General features: G+C 47.6%; 1 long non-coding RNA gene across 1 annotated transcript; it reads left to right on the plus strand.

Moving 5' to 3' along the window:
- The first annotated feature begins 1,171 nt into the window (after positions 1 to 1,171).
- On the plus strand, positions 1,172 to 13,124 carry LOC132687525 (uncharacterized). The gene is made up of 3 exons (XR_009614173.2): positions 1,172 to 1,270; positions 6,814 to 6,940; positions 13,037 to 13,124. It is a non-coding gene; the product is annotated as an uncharacterized LOC132687525 (long non-coding RNA).
- The last annotated feature ends 1,436 nt before the right edge of the window (positions 13,125 to 14,560 follow it).

Consider the following 14,560-nt stretch of genomic DNA (forward strand, 5'->3'; position numbering starts at 1 on the left):
AAACAGCCAAGGCCTTCAGTACCCACCCTCAGATATCTGCACCCTAGAAATGGAAAGAGAGCAGAAATAGTGAGAGAAACAGGAGTGGAGAGAGCACCTAATTATTCAATCCCTCCCTGATTTAAGGTGATTTATCCTTAGACCAAGTGTATACCAGAAGAAAATTTAAATTATTATAAAAAACAGTTCAGCCACAGCTTCACATTATTTATATAAAATGTCTAGCATTCATTCAAAAATGTTCATGCATATAAGAAAAGTAAATGAAAACCAAAGTTGGACCCACAGGAGATCCAGGGGTTGGAATGATCAGACATGGCTTTTAAGGTAACTATGGTATCATGTGCCAAATTATACTGAAATGGCAGATTTGGGCAGAAAACTGGAAACTTAAAACAAAATGAAAACCCTAGTGCTGAACAGAGAAAAATGTAAATTAAAATTTCAATGCAGACATTTAACATACTGGCATTATTATTAATTCCTATTGTTAAATAACTATTTACTTCAATAGTTTAGACACAGCTAAAGAGAGACAATTAGTGAACATGAAAACACAGAATAAAGGTGGACAAAAAAATTGAAAATGACAAAAGTTTAATACATATATAAACGGTCAAAGAAAGAGAGGACAAATCAAATGAATAAGAGGAAATGTTTGATAGAACGGCTCAGATTTTTCTAAAACTTATGAGACAGCAAGTCATTGATTCAGGAAGCCCAACAACTTCAAGACAATGCAATCCAGATCCTAGCACAGCATTCCAAAAAAGCGGAAAACTGAACCAAAACCAGAATCTTAAAGTAGACAAGTGATGGGGCACCTGGGTGGCTCAGTCGGTTAAGCCTCTGACTTCGGCTCAGGTCATGATCTCTCAGTCTGTGAGTTCGAGCCCCGCGTCGGGCTCTGTGCTGACAGCTCAGAGCCTGGAGCCTGTTTCAGATTCTGTGTCTCCCTCTCTCTGACCCTCCCCCGTTCATGCTCTGTCTCTCTCTGTCTCAAAAAATAAATAAATAAACGTTAAAAAAAAAAAAATTTTTAAAGTAGACAAGTGAAAACATACACCACCTTCCAAGAAGGGAAAACACGGGGATTGATGGGAACCACGGAAGCAGGAAGTCCATGGGATGACGTCATCGGCGTGCAGCCGGAAGTGGGCGTGCCCTGGGTTCCGCGCCCAGAGATGGTGGCTTCAAGAATGAAAGTGAAATAAAGACTTCCAGGCAACAACAGTCACGGACCCGGGAGGATGTTTCACAGAAGATTCAGGTGAAAATAAATTCCAAGGAGAGTCCTTTAAGCAAAAGGAAAGTAAACCCAGATGGAAGCGCAAAAATACGAGACAGAAGGAATAATAATAGAAAAGTGAATCTACAGAAGTGCAGACAAACACTGTGCGCGGTGATGGTGTAGATTTATATCATAATGTATGTTACAGGTTATGTATTTTTAGAAGTATATGATAGCATTAGCAAAAAAGGCCAAGATAGCAGGAAAGTCTGGTAGACAAGTTAAAGTGTTATAAGACCTTTGCATTAGTTGACAGGTATTAAATTGTTAGTTTGTATTAGATTTTAATAACTCAAGAATATGTTTAGTACTATCACCATGGAAATTATTCAGATAACAGTAAAAGGATGTATATTTAACAAGCTAACAGAAGAAAAATACTTTCCAGAGTAAGTTAAGAAAACAGAGGAAAAGGAATATAGAAGGAAAGACAAATGGAAAACAAATAAAAAGATTCAAATCTAAATATATTAAAATTGCATTAGATGTTAGTTACCTAAATTCTCCAATTTAAAGACAAAAGTTTTCAGAGGTGGTAAATAAAATAATCTGATTTTATGCAGATTCGATCCAAATAATCCAATTGTGTGTGGTTTACGAAAGACAAACCTCGACATGATTAAAAAAAAGTTTGAAAGTAAAAATGTGAAAAATACACTCCATGCAAACTAAACCTGGAGGAGCTATACTAATATCAGACAAAGTAGAAAGTAGGGGAGGGTAACCAGAGACAAAGAGCATCAAGTGATAATAAAGGCTCAACCTTCAAGAATAATATACAATTTAAATGTGCATACCTACAATAGTATAATCTCAGGATATGAACAGAATAAGTTTCCAGAATAGCAAAAATAACGGGCACTATTACAAAAAAGGTAACAGGTGTTGGCGCGGGTGTGGAGAAAGGGGAACCCTCGTGCACTGTTGGTGGGAATGAAAACTGGGCCAGCCAGTCTGGAAAACAGTGTGGAGGTTCCTCAAAATGTTACAGACGGAGCGACCGTCTAATCCAGTCATTCTACTTCCAGGTATTTACCCACAGGAAATGCGATCAGTATCACAAAGAGATCTCTGCATTTGTACGTTCACTGCAGTGTCACTCACAGCATCTAAGATAAGGAGACACCCAAACACCCATCAGTGGATAAATGGATTTTAACAATGTGGTCTATATGCTTATACACACACACACACACACACACACACATTCAGTGGATATGTATGTGTAAATATCACCGTTAAATGTAAACATATAAATATGTAAATATATAAATATACAGTGGAGTATTACTCAGCCATAAGAAAGAAGGAAATCCTGCCATTTGCCACAACATGGATAATGTACTCAAGAGTAAATTATGCTCAGTGAACCAAGTTAGACACAGAAAAACAGTACTATATGCTTTCACTTATGTGTGAAATCTAATTGAACCTGGGGCTCCTGGGTGGCTCAGTCGATTAATTGTCTGACTTCAGCTCAGGTCACAATCTCACAGCTCATGAGTTCAAGCCCCACATCGGGCTGTGTGCTGACAGCTCAGAGCCTGGAGCCTGCTTCGGATTCTGTGTCTCCCTCTCTCTCGGCCCCTACCCCATTCATTCTCTCCCTCTCTCTCTCTCTCTCTCTCTCTCTCTCTCTCTCTCTCTCTCAAAAATGAATAAACATCAAAAGAAAACTTAAAAATTAAAAATAAATAAATAATAAAAAATAAAAAAGTTGAACTCATCAAACCAGAGAAGAAATGGGTGGTTACCGGGGCTGAAGGTTGGAGAAAATAGGAAGGCCTTGGCCAGAAGAGGCACAACGCATTGGGTTAGTGAGAGAGTAAGTTCTGAGCATCTAATGTACAGCAGGTGCCTCAGTAAATGATACCCTTTTGCACCTGAAGTTCACTGAAAGAGTAGATCCTGAGCGTTCAGCCCACTGTTGCAACAAGGCAACTGTGTGAGGAGAAGGGTGTGTGAGTAGGTCGCTTGAGGAACCATTCGTGTACCAAACACCACATCATATACTTCGAGTGTACACGATTTTTGTCAGCCATACCTTAATAAAGTTGGGGCAAAGCAAAAAATAAAAATAAAGGCATGGACAAATCCTCAGTTATACTGCTTGGATTTTACATGCATCTCTCCATAACTAATAATAAAGGCAGACAAGAAATCAACAAAAAGGTGAGCGTTGCACATCCTGAGTGAAATCAATGCACATCATCACAGGAACAGAGTGAAGAAAATTATGTCAACTGATGCAGACAAAGTATTTGGCAAATATGGTGTATTCATCACTGATGACACCAGCCAAGAAGATTCACCAAACCAGGAATGAAAAAGGTCAGATGCCGAAAACCCACCGCAAAGTGACAGTGCACGAGAGTGTGTGAGCCTCCCCCCGCCCCCCGCCCCTCAGAGTTGAAGGAGACCAGAAAGCCTACTACCACACTGATATCTAAGAAGGCAGCGGAATAAAGAGGAATCAGACATTCCGAAGAATTGGAAAGGGGAAAATACGTCCACCTATATGCATAGATAACCTGACCGTGTGAGTAGGAAGACCTCAGGTCTCATCGCTTCTTTCTTTTTTCTTTTAAATTTTTTTATGCTTATTTGTTTTTGAAAAAGAGAGACAGAGCACAAGCAGGGGTGGGGTGGAGAGAGAGGGGGATACGGAATCTGAAGCAGGCTCTGGGCTCCGAGCTGTCAGCGCAGAGCCCGACACAGGACTCGAACTCACGGACCGCTAGATCATGACCTGAGCCAAAGTCGGACACTTAACCGACTGAGCCACCCAGGCGCCCCTTAAAAGATTGTTTGGTTTTTTTAATTTTTTAAACGTTTATTTATTTTTGAGAGAGACAGAGACAGAATGCGAGTGGGTTAAGGGCAGAGAGAGAGGGAGACACAGAATCCGAAGCGGGCTCCAGGCTCCGAGCTGTCAACACAGAGCCCGACATGTGGCTCAAACCCACAGACCGCGAGATCATGACCTGAGCTGAAGTCGGACACTTAACCGACTGAGCCACCCAAGCACCTTGTGAGTTGTAAGAGTTCTTTATGTATTCTAGATATGAGTCCCTTATCAGATATTTGCAAATATTTTCCCACAATTTGTGTGTTTCCTTTACTTTCTTGATGTGTCCTTTGAAACACAAAGGTTTTTTTTAATGTTTATTTTTATTTATTTTGAGTTTTTTTTAATGTTTTTTTATTTATTTTTGAGACAGAGAGAGACAGAGCATGAGCAGGGGAGGGGCAGAGGGAGAGGGAGACACAGAATCTGAAGCAGGCTCCGGGCTCCGAGCTGTCAGCACAGAGCCTGACGCGGGACTCGAACTCACAAACCGTGAGATCATGACCTGGGCCGAAGTCAGATGCCCAACCGACTTCGCCACCCAGGCGCCCCCTCATCGCTTATCTCCAACTGAAGTAAGCTCACGACTGCAGTCCTCGCCGATGGAGATGGAGCTCGACTGCAGGTGTCGTCAGCCTTGGGACAAGGCCCACAAGCCGTGTGAGACACAGAGACAAAGCTGGTGCCCGGCCGGGATGGGGGCATGGAGCAGGGGCGGGAGCCAGACCTTTGATGTCCCTTTGATGGGACATCATTCCCTTTGATGGGAATGTGCTGCGGCCTCCTCGAATACTAAAGGCAAGAAATCGTGCTTGGCTTTAAAATTTTCCGGGGCAAAATAATTGTACTTATTACCATGATCATTCAAAAACATAGAATTGAATTGCCGTGAGCAAATACAGTGTACATATTTTAGTCTGAAACAATGGAACTTAGTTTTTATAAATTGTTAGAGACTTCAAAAATTGTATTTCATTCTTTTAACAGTATTATCAAGGGCAGTGACTCACTGCTCAGGCTGGGTCAGAAGCATTCTCTAAAGAAAAGCGGGTTTTTTCCTGCATCTCATTTGTGAGGAGGCCGCCAGCTCTGCCCTCCAGCCCAGACGCCGCCGGACGGAGGACGGGGTCAAGGCAGGCCCGGGAAGGGCAGCGTTGCTCCGGGGAACAGCCCCGGCACCGTGCAGGGCAGAGCAGCGGTGTGCACGCTGGACTGGGCCTGAGGGCCACATCCTGCCTCACGTTATCACATTACAATACGACAGGAAGTTTCCAACTCTTGCTTGAAGTCTGCAGGTGAATCATCTCAATGATTCATCGAGCCTCCTCGCCTGGGTCATTCTGCCCGTTCCTGCAGGAGTCATGCCTCGATATTGATGGAAAGCCTTTCAAGTTCTGACACATCGTGTTTGTTAAGATAAGGTCATTTCCTTTTCCTAACACTTGACCTATGAAGTCTCCGCTCGGGGCTGTCGTGGTCCTCAAGCTGAAACACTAGGACCTTTTCCTGTAGGTGCGGCTCGGGTCCTGGGAGGCAGTGTTTGCCCGTGAAGATACGGAAAGCCCCGGCTTTGCCACGTTCTGGCGCGGTGGTGACAAGGGAGTGAGTGTCCCCACGCCCGCTGCGCTCCGCGATACGATCGTGGCACAGTACCACCGACCTCACCCACGTGTAGGGCTGCCCCGGGGGCCACCCGAGTGTCAGCCCTGCAGGTCTCCGTGGTGAAGACGTGCTCTGTGGTGTAAATGAAGAGCCTTGTGGTGTGATTTGCCCAGTAATAAAAATAAAGCAAATGCTCCACTGGCCTCGTCTTCTAAAGGAGCTGAGGCTGCCCAGGCCACAGAGAAGGCTGCCTGTAGGGAGAGGCTCTAGGGCCACCGGGAGTTGGGCCCCAGGGGCTAGAACGAGCCACAGCAGCTGGTTAGGGCCAAGTCAGTGTGAACAGATCCAGTGGCTTCTGCTGGCCACCTTCCCGTCTGGGACCCGTTGGTTTATCAGCAGCAGAGCTCTGTCCGGCTGGTTGGAACAGACCCAGGAACGTACTAGAAGGATGCAGTCACAGCCACCAGCAGGGGCACAGCAGGAGCAGGGAGTGCACAGCCCTCTGGCCGGTTCTGCCCTCCCCTGTCGAGCCGCAGACCTCGCTTCTGCTGTTCCCACTGCCTGTCAAGCCCCATACACAGCAGCTCCGAGGTCGAGAGAAGGGCAGGGGACACGGGTGGGCTAACGGTCAGAGCTAGATGCCAGTATTTACAGTTTCCTGATGTAACATCTGAAATGTGGTCAGCATGGTGTGCGGCCATCCCTGCAGGAGCAGAGGTGGGAGACCCTACAAATACTCCCCTTGCTTATCGCCTCGTGATGAACGCGATGTCCAGAAACACTCTCAAAGGGTTTGACGTGAGGGCCAGGGACGCAGTTCTGAGATACGTGAAGGTTACTTTTGTGTCAGCCTCACTGGGGCTTTGAGTCGAACCCTGTTGGGGGTGTGCCTGTGAAGGTGTTTTGGAATAAGATTAACATTTAAATCGGTAGACTGAGCAAAGCAGATTACCCTCCCCTGTGCGGGGGGGCCTCATACAATCAGTTGAAGGCCTGAATAGAACACAAGGCCAGAGAATTCCTCCTGCCCGATGGCCCTGACCTGAGACATCAACTTCTCTCCTGCCTTCAGACTGGGACTAAAACCTACGTTCTTCCTGGATCTCCAGCTGAGCAGCCTTTGGGCCTGAACTACACCCTCGGCCCACCCCGGAGTGCTGACCGAGCCCGCAGATCTGGGGACGTGCCAGGTCCTGATGGTAAGCCTCCCTCTCTCTGTACACATCCAGTCGGCTCTATTTCTCTGGAGCACCTGACGCAGGCGGATGCTGTGACTTGCAGGGAGAGGGGACGGTGAGAACGAGGAGGATCCTGACCCGGGTGCACACGGGGCCTGCAGTTGTGGCCCCACTGCCTGCTACTGTGCAGAGGTTACACGCAGCCATGTGCTCCCGTGTGTCCTCCAGGCTTCGGGGCTTTAGAGGCACCCACACGTGGGCTCCGCGGCAGGTGCCGTGCAGGGGCAAAGGCAGACATGCGCTGAGCTCAGAATAAGCCTCATGTAAACAGGTGTTTATTGTTAAAGGACCCTGGGAGGCTCATGGTTTCCACAAGAGAAGTCTACGTGAAATAACACTCACATGACACTTGGTGACACAGAGGCCTGGTGCCACTGAGAGAGCTTATCACTTAGTGTGGACAACCGCTATGGAGGTGGCTGTGTCGAGCTGTCGCCGTCCCAGTTTGGAGAGTAGCTCCAACGCCCAGGGGTGCCCACAACCCAGCCCGGCCTGCCACGGCGCGCACACTTTCTGTGTCGGGGCAGGCGTGAGAGGAGGTTTCCAGACGGGCCTGAGCCATCACTGGGATGATGGGAGCTGGGAGGTGAGTCGGGACCTGCGGACAGACCCGGAGGTTTGGTGAGTCAGCGGGTACTTCCCAGAATGTTGGGCAGAGGGAAAGTCGGGGTCGAGAAAAGCATCTGGTTGTGGTTTGGATCTCCTGGCTCTGAGCCTTCCTGTGAGCCGGCCCTGCAGGAGATCGGTGCCCGAGGCCCTGTGAGGGGCAGCAGCCGGGTGGACGGTCAAGTTGCATAAATGCCAAGACCCACAGCAAATCCCGACGGCTCTGCCTGACCGAGGCCGTGGGCGGCCAAGCATGCGGGTCGCCCGCTCTCCCCCGTCAAAGAACAAGCGCATTTGCAAACAGCCTGTTTGGAAATGGGGTTGCAGTGCTCGCCAGTTTCCTCCCAGGACAGCGGGGTCCTCCTGAGACCGTGTGGGGGGCAGGGTCACGCACTCCAGGGAGGACATGGGTTGATTCAGTGTCTAACCCAAATGTATTGTCTTGCAAGATAGGGTAACATCTTCCCCCTGAAAAAGTCCTGAGAGCTCCTCGAACCACATTTCGAGGACATCTGAGTGGAGCGTCAGCAGAAGAGATGGGAGGCTGTGTGTAAACAGGTCCCACGGCTGCTTTAACGAAAATGGTGAAGTTTTAAAATGTATTGACTTGCTCTTGTTTGCTGAGAAACGAGCAGATGCACTTTCTTTCTACTGTGGCTGCACTGAGCTCACAAAGGATAAGAAATTGGATCATTTACATGATGCCAAATGACCACATCCTTCCTGGGCCCGGCGACAGCAGCACATGCTTCTGAGTCAGAGTCTGATGTTCTGATCACGCTGAGTCACCTGAGCCGTGAGCACGCTGCCCTCAAGACACAGTGCTCAGTAGACACGGTCCAAAAGGAGAGGAACTGGCCCCAGTTTTCCACAAACGCAACAGCCGCTAACACCACACTCCTGTCTGCAGCTTGCCGACCGTTGTGGCTTGAATCCCAGGCCCTAGAAGGCTCCAACTTTCTCATGGAGACTAGTTTGACATGGGCTGTTCAGTAAGTTCGATTATCAGTTGGATGACGTAGTATTTCCCCATCACTGTCTCCTGAGGTCACTTAGAAATGACCCCAGCGAGGACAAAGACTGCTTCGACGGTGCTGTGTCCCAGTATGTAGCAAGTGTTTAAGGCTTATTTATGAATAAAGTAATGAGCGAAATGGGAGTGTCAGTGCCTTAATGGAGTCTCAAACTCGCCACTTGATCAAAATTCTCTTCCTAAGTTCTTATTCTAGTTTGGGACTCCATCTTGTGACCAGTTCATCTGCTACAATAATCCTGATTTAGCAAGCTTATCATGATCACATTCTGTCTTTATAAAACCCCACAAAGCAGGCATTATCATTTTACTACGTTTCAATCGATGAGCTGAGGCTCCAGGAGTATAAATGATTTCAACACAACCAATATAATTTAGTAGAGCGCAATTTTTCCGTTTGCTCTTAGCACTAGTACATTTAATATTATGTTTGAATATACTGGTAAAATCACGATGAGATAACACTGCACACCTGTCAGAACGGCCAAAATCCAGGACATGGAAAGCACTCGATGCTATCTCATCGCTGGTGGAAACGCAAAGTGGTGCGGCCACCCTGGAAGACACTATGGTGTTTCACACAAAAGTAAACATACTCTTACCAAACTTGCCAGCAGTCGCACTCCTTGGTATCCACCCAAAGAAGTTAAAAACTTCTGTCCACACAAAACCCTACACGCAGATGTTTATAGCAGCTTTATTCATCATTACCAAAATCTGGAAGCAGCCAAGATGCCCTTCGGTAGGTGGTAGACACATCCAGACAATGGAGTATCATTCAGCACAAAAAAGATGAGCTACCAAGCCATGCAAAGACATAGAAGGAATTGAAATGCCCATTACTAAGTGAAAGAGGTCAATTTGAAAAGACTACATACTATATGGTTCCCACTACACGATATTCAGGAAAAGGCAAAGCTACGGAGACTGTAAGAGGGTCAGGGCAGCCAGTGGGTGGGGAGGAGGAGAAAGATGGGCAGGTGGGATGCAGAGGAGCTCAACGGCAGTGACCATCCTCACTGTGACACTGTAATGGCAGACACACGCCATTGTACATTTGTCCAAACTCATAGAATGCACAAGAGTGACCCCTGATGTAAACTCTGGACTTTGGGCGATTATGATTGCCCATGTAGGTCCACGTAGGTCCATGTGTGTGTTGGGGGGTGGGGGGTGTTGGTAATGGGGAAGGCTGTGCATGTGTCAGGGCTGAAGGTTCACAGGAAATCTCTGTACCTTCCCTTCCATTTTGCCAGGAACCTAAAACTGCTTTAAAAAAAATAAAATATTTAAAAACTGGGTTGCTGCATGAGAACAGCTTTACTTATGTAGATACACATATATTGCATGTATATGGCACATACGTACATACACCAAGGTGGATAAACCTGCAGGCTAAGAAGCGACGCCATTTGCTGAACAACAAGAACATTCCAGTATCCCTCATCCACGGCTGCCCAGGCTATACTCCTAACATCTGCTTAGAAAAAGAAAGAATGATCTATAGTTACCTTTTCCCTAAAAAATAAATCACAGTTCTCTTCAACTTTATTCCAGGGACTTGGATAAATGTTTTCAGATGCACAAGTTAACCAAGTCCAGGACCCTTGTTCTCGACTCTGTTGATTCATCATGGTGCCCATCACCCGCAACGCCCAGACTGTATTTCTGTCACTCTCGTCAATGTCACATCTGCTGATGTTGAGCCTCTAAATGGAGCTTCTCACATTGTCCGGACGCCATTTTGTTCATTTGCACATTGTTTGTACACATTGTTCGCATGCAGCTGGCCACATTATTCATGTGAGCCCAGCTGGCAAGGCAAAAATATACCAAAGTTATGTTGATAAGCTATTTATTCCCTGTAACCCTGGCTAGTGAGGAGCTAAAAAGAAATTAAAGCATTACCTGAAGAGTCAACCATGGGCAAGAGGAGAGGTAGAAGCAGGCTGAGTCATCGAGGTCCTGAGGACCCGAGGGTGTTGCAGCCCCAAGGAGGGCTTGTGCGTAAATCACAGAGTCAAGGGTGCGGAACAACCCTCCTTCCTAACTGACCCTCCAAGTGCATGATGCCCAGACAGACGAAATCTGAGAAGGCGCCAACATCCAGTGGAAGGCGGGAACCAGGATTTGTGCCCACTCAGGAACTGCCCTCAGACCCTCTTCCTCCAGAGGCCAGGAGACACACTACCCTCTGCAAGGGTTCGGCAGAGGCTCTCGGTTTCCCCTACTTGGCTATTCACCTCTTTTGACATCTTTGAAAAATGAACTTTCATGGTTCATACAGATTTTATTGGGGTTTTGTTTGTTTTCCTTTCGTTTTCATTCTAGCTCATTTCAGTCACCAGGCACAATGACAATTATGGAATAGTCATCACTGACAAGGGACATTCTCCACCATGGTCTGGCTCACCTCCACAAGGTGCCGCAGAGATCTCATGCTTTCACACCCACAGTGTGGCCTCGGTGATCAGTGTTGATCTCAGGGAGGAATTAAATTATGTGATGTTTATAAGATTTTGCCTCAGGATGAGTGACATAAAGGGTACTATTGAACAAGCAAGTCCCTGCTGCTAATGAAGCTCTTTTCTCCTTTTCTTCCTTCCTTCCTTCCTTCCTTCCTTCCTTCTTTCCTTCCTTCTTTTCTCTCTCCCTTCTTTCCTTCCTTCCTTCCTTCCTTCCTTTCTCCCTTCCTTCCTTCCTTCTTTTCTTTCTTTCTTTCTTTCTTTCTTTCTTTCTTTCCTCTTTCTTTTCCAATTTTTTTATCGTGGAAAAATACACATAACGTAAAATTCACTGTCTTGACCATTTTTAGGCATATGGTTCAGTTGGTGGGAATGTAAACTGATACGACCATCATGGAAAACAGTATGGAGGTTCCTCAGAAGACTCAGAATAGAACCAGTAGATCCAGCAATTCTACTTGTGGGTTTATATCCAAAGGAAATGAGATCACTGTCCTGTAGAGACATCTGCACCCTCATGCTCACTGAGGCGTTATTCGCAGTAGCCAACACATGACAGCAGCCTACGTGTCTGCCAGGGGATGGACGGATAAACAGCAGTTAGATACAGACATACGTATACAATAAATATATACGATCGTCTGTCATGTATAAATAATACAGTATATACTTGGATATTATTCCCCTGTGTATGTATATATATGCTACTATTGACCCTTAGGAATGAAGGAAACCCTGCTGGGCACAACAGCATAAATGACCCTGGAGGACACGCGCTCAGGGAGATGAGCTGGACACAGACAGACAAATGCTGCCTGAGTCCACGCACATGAGCACATCTTTCTGAGTTGCTCTTGTTGCGGTAAATGCACCTCCTGTTCAATGGGGACCAGAAAGAATGGCGTGCTGGGTATTTAAACTAAGTGTGCTTCTCCAGGTTTCCATCAAAGACAACCGTGTGTCCAAGTACATTAGCACTCCGAAGCAGTTCTTGTCACCAGAGCTCTGAGACCCCAATTAGGTTTTCTCAAGCTGACCAATTCCCCACCCACCCCCCGAGTCCAGAGATGCCTCCTCCCTGCCCTTCCTTCCCCTGGGGCCACCCCTCCCACCAACGTCCCAGAAAGTGCTTCCGTGTGTCTTGTAGGTGAGTCTAGTGTCTCTTCCCACTTCCATAAAGACAGAGGACCGTGGGGTTAAGATTATTTACTGACTGGCCTTTAACGTAAGACCCAAGGTCATTAGCCTCTGACCAAACAATCGTCCCTGGATTTTCTGTCAATTATAATTTAAATAGTGACCCTTCCTTGAGGAAATGCTCTCTCCATTCGGAGGGGAGTGTAGATGCCTGTCCAGGCTGTGGGTGTCTCTTGGGAACCTCCACCCTCAGACGAGGTGCCGTGCAGGCTCGGCACCCCTGCAGTCCAGAGACCTGGAGCCACAGCCTCATGGGACGACCGCCAGCGAGCGCCCCTTGCAGGGCGGGACCTGCGTCCTCTCTGACCTTCGGCGTCTTCAGCAAGTTGCGTTCTCACGGCGGGCTGCCCTGGAGAGGGGTCTGTGCAGGGCCGCGGAGCCTTGCTACCGGGCGGTTGAAGACTGACCACCGCGGGCGAGCACGTGGGGGCCTTCTGCCCGTGGAGCTGCCCTGTGTCCCAGCGCCCCGAGCTCTGGGAAGAGGGTCCAGGGCTGGGCTGGCCAACGGCTGACACTGTGCCTGGTCCCCAGACCTTCTCTGCGTGGGGGGCCTGGTTTCTCGGGCAGCTGGGGCCTGGCTCCCTGTAGCTCAGAGCCCTCGGGAGCGTGTGGATCTCAGGAGGCCACAGGCTGTCCCCACGCAGGGCTCGCTGGCTCTAGGGCTCTGACCTGCCGTGCGAGGCGGGCTTCACCCACATGACTTGGCCCTCGTATTTACGCTTGAGTTTTCTATTGTTTCCTCTTCTCTTTTTCCAGAAGGGGCTCCGGCTAAGCTCAGTCTCCGTGGCAACGTTTCATTTCCAAACTCCTCCTGGCTGTTCGTCCCCATCCACCTGCGCGGCCGGTCTGCATTCTCTTGTTTTCTTCTTCACTTTTTCTGCAATAGATTCTCTAATTTCAACACATATGTCTTTAAATGTTATAGTCTTATTTTTGTCCTTGTTGCTTTTTCTTTGCCTTGATACATGTTCAAAAATGTAATATGCTAGTTTCTACGAATCTCTGATGTTACCAAAAGTTCACCAAAATGCCCCAAAGTACACCATTCGTCACCTCCCTTTCCAGGGGTTGCCTAACAAATTATCACAGGTTCAGAGGCTTAAAACAACACTGACGTACTATCTGGCAGTTTCTGTGGGTCGAGTATCTGGGTGAAGCCAGGTCTGGTTTCCAAGGGCTGCAATCAGGAAGTTGGCTGGGCGTGTTCCCATGTGGAGGCCACCTGCACAAGAATCCACTCTCGGGCTCACACAGGGGCCGCCAGGTCCGTTCCTTGTGGCTGTGTGACCCAGGGCTCTTGGCTGCTTGCTGTCCGGAAGCTTTCAGAGGTCACCTGGGGTTCCAGGCTGTGTAGGAATCCCTTTTACGGTCCTCACTTCAGGAGCCAACGAGGACACTCTCTGGCTCCAGTCTGCTAAGATGGGTCTCAAAGAATGTCACCTAATCAAGGGAGTAACCTTAATCTCCTTCACCATCTTCTCTTGATTAGAGGTAAGTTCCTGTTTCTGCCTCCACTCAGGCATGCCCCCTGGGAGATGGAGCTTTGGGGGTTCACCCTAGGATCTGTCTGTGGTATTCATCAAAACCTCCATAAACAACATTAAAAATGAAAATTTTGGAGGCTTCTGGATGGCTGAGTCGGTTAAGCATCCAACTCTCGATCTTGGCTCAGGTCATGATCTCGCCGTTCATGGGATACAGCCCCATGTTGGGCTCTGTGCTGACGGTGTGGAGTATGCTTAGGATTCTCTCTGTCTCTGTCTCTCTCTCTCTCTCTCTCTCTCTGCCCCTCCCCTGCTCATGCTCTCTGTTTGAAAGAAAGAAAGAAAGAAAGAAAGAAAGAAAGAAAGAAAGACCATGTGTTAAATGCTTACTACACTTAATGCACAAATTGCTTTTTAAAAAACCAGTAATGAACAGCACAATTACCGATAACACACGCGGTGATATACGGGTGCCATTCTTACGACAGGAAGGTGGGGCGGCAGTGGTGAAGAGGGGTTCCAGCACCAGGGTGCTCACCGGGGCCTCCTGACAGCTGTACCCTGCAGGGAGTCACCTAGTCTCCTCGAGCCACAGTGTGGAAGGGCACAAGAACCCATCACTAAAGAAAGTGAATTAACTTCTGTAGAGCAGGTGGTAAAGGGTGTGGAAACCGCTCAAGTGTGATTGTTGCTGTGGCTGCAAATGTCAAGGAAAGTCTCTGAGAGCTTGAAATCTAGCCATTTTTAAGCCCAGGGATGACCAAAGCCTCCGAAATTTCTGGGATTTCCTGGGGGG

Source organism: Panthera onca, chromosome A3 (genome assembly GCF_046562875.1).
Source record: "Panthera onca isolate mPanOnc1 chromosome A3, mPanOnc1 haplotype 2, whole genome shotgun sequence".
Taxonomy (NCBI): Eukaryota; Metazoa; Chordata; class Mammalia; order Carnivora; family Felidae; genus Panthera; species Panthera onca.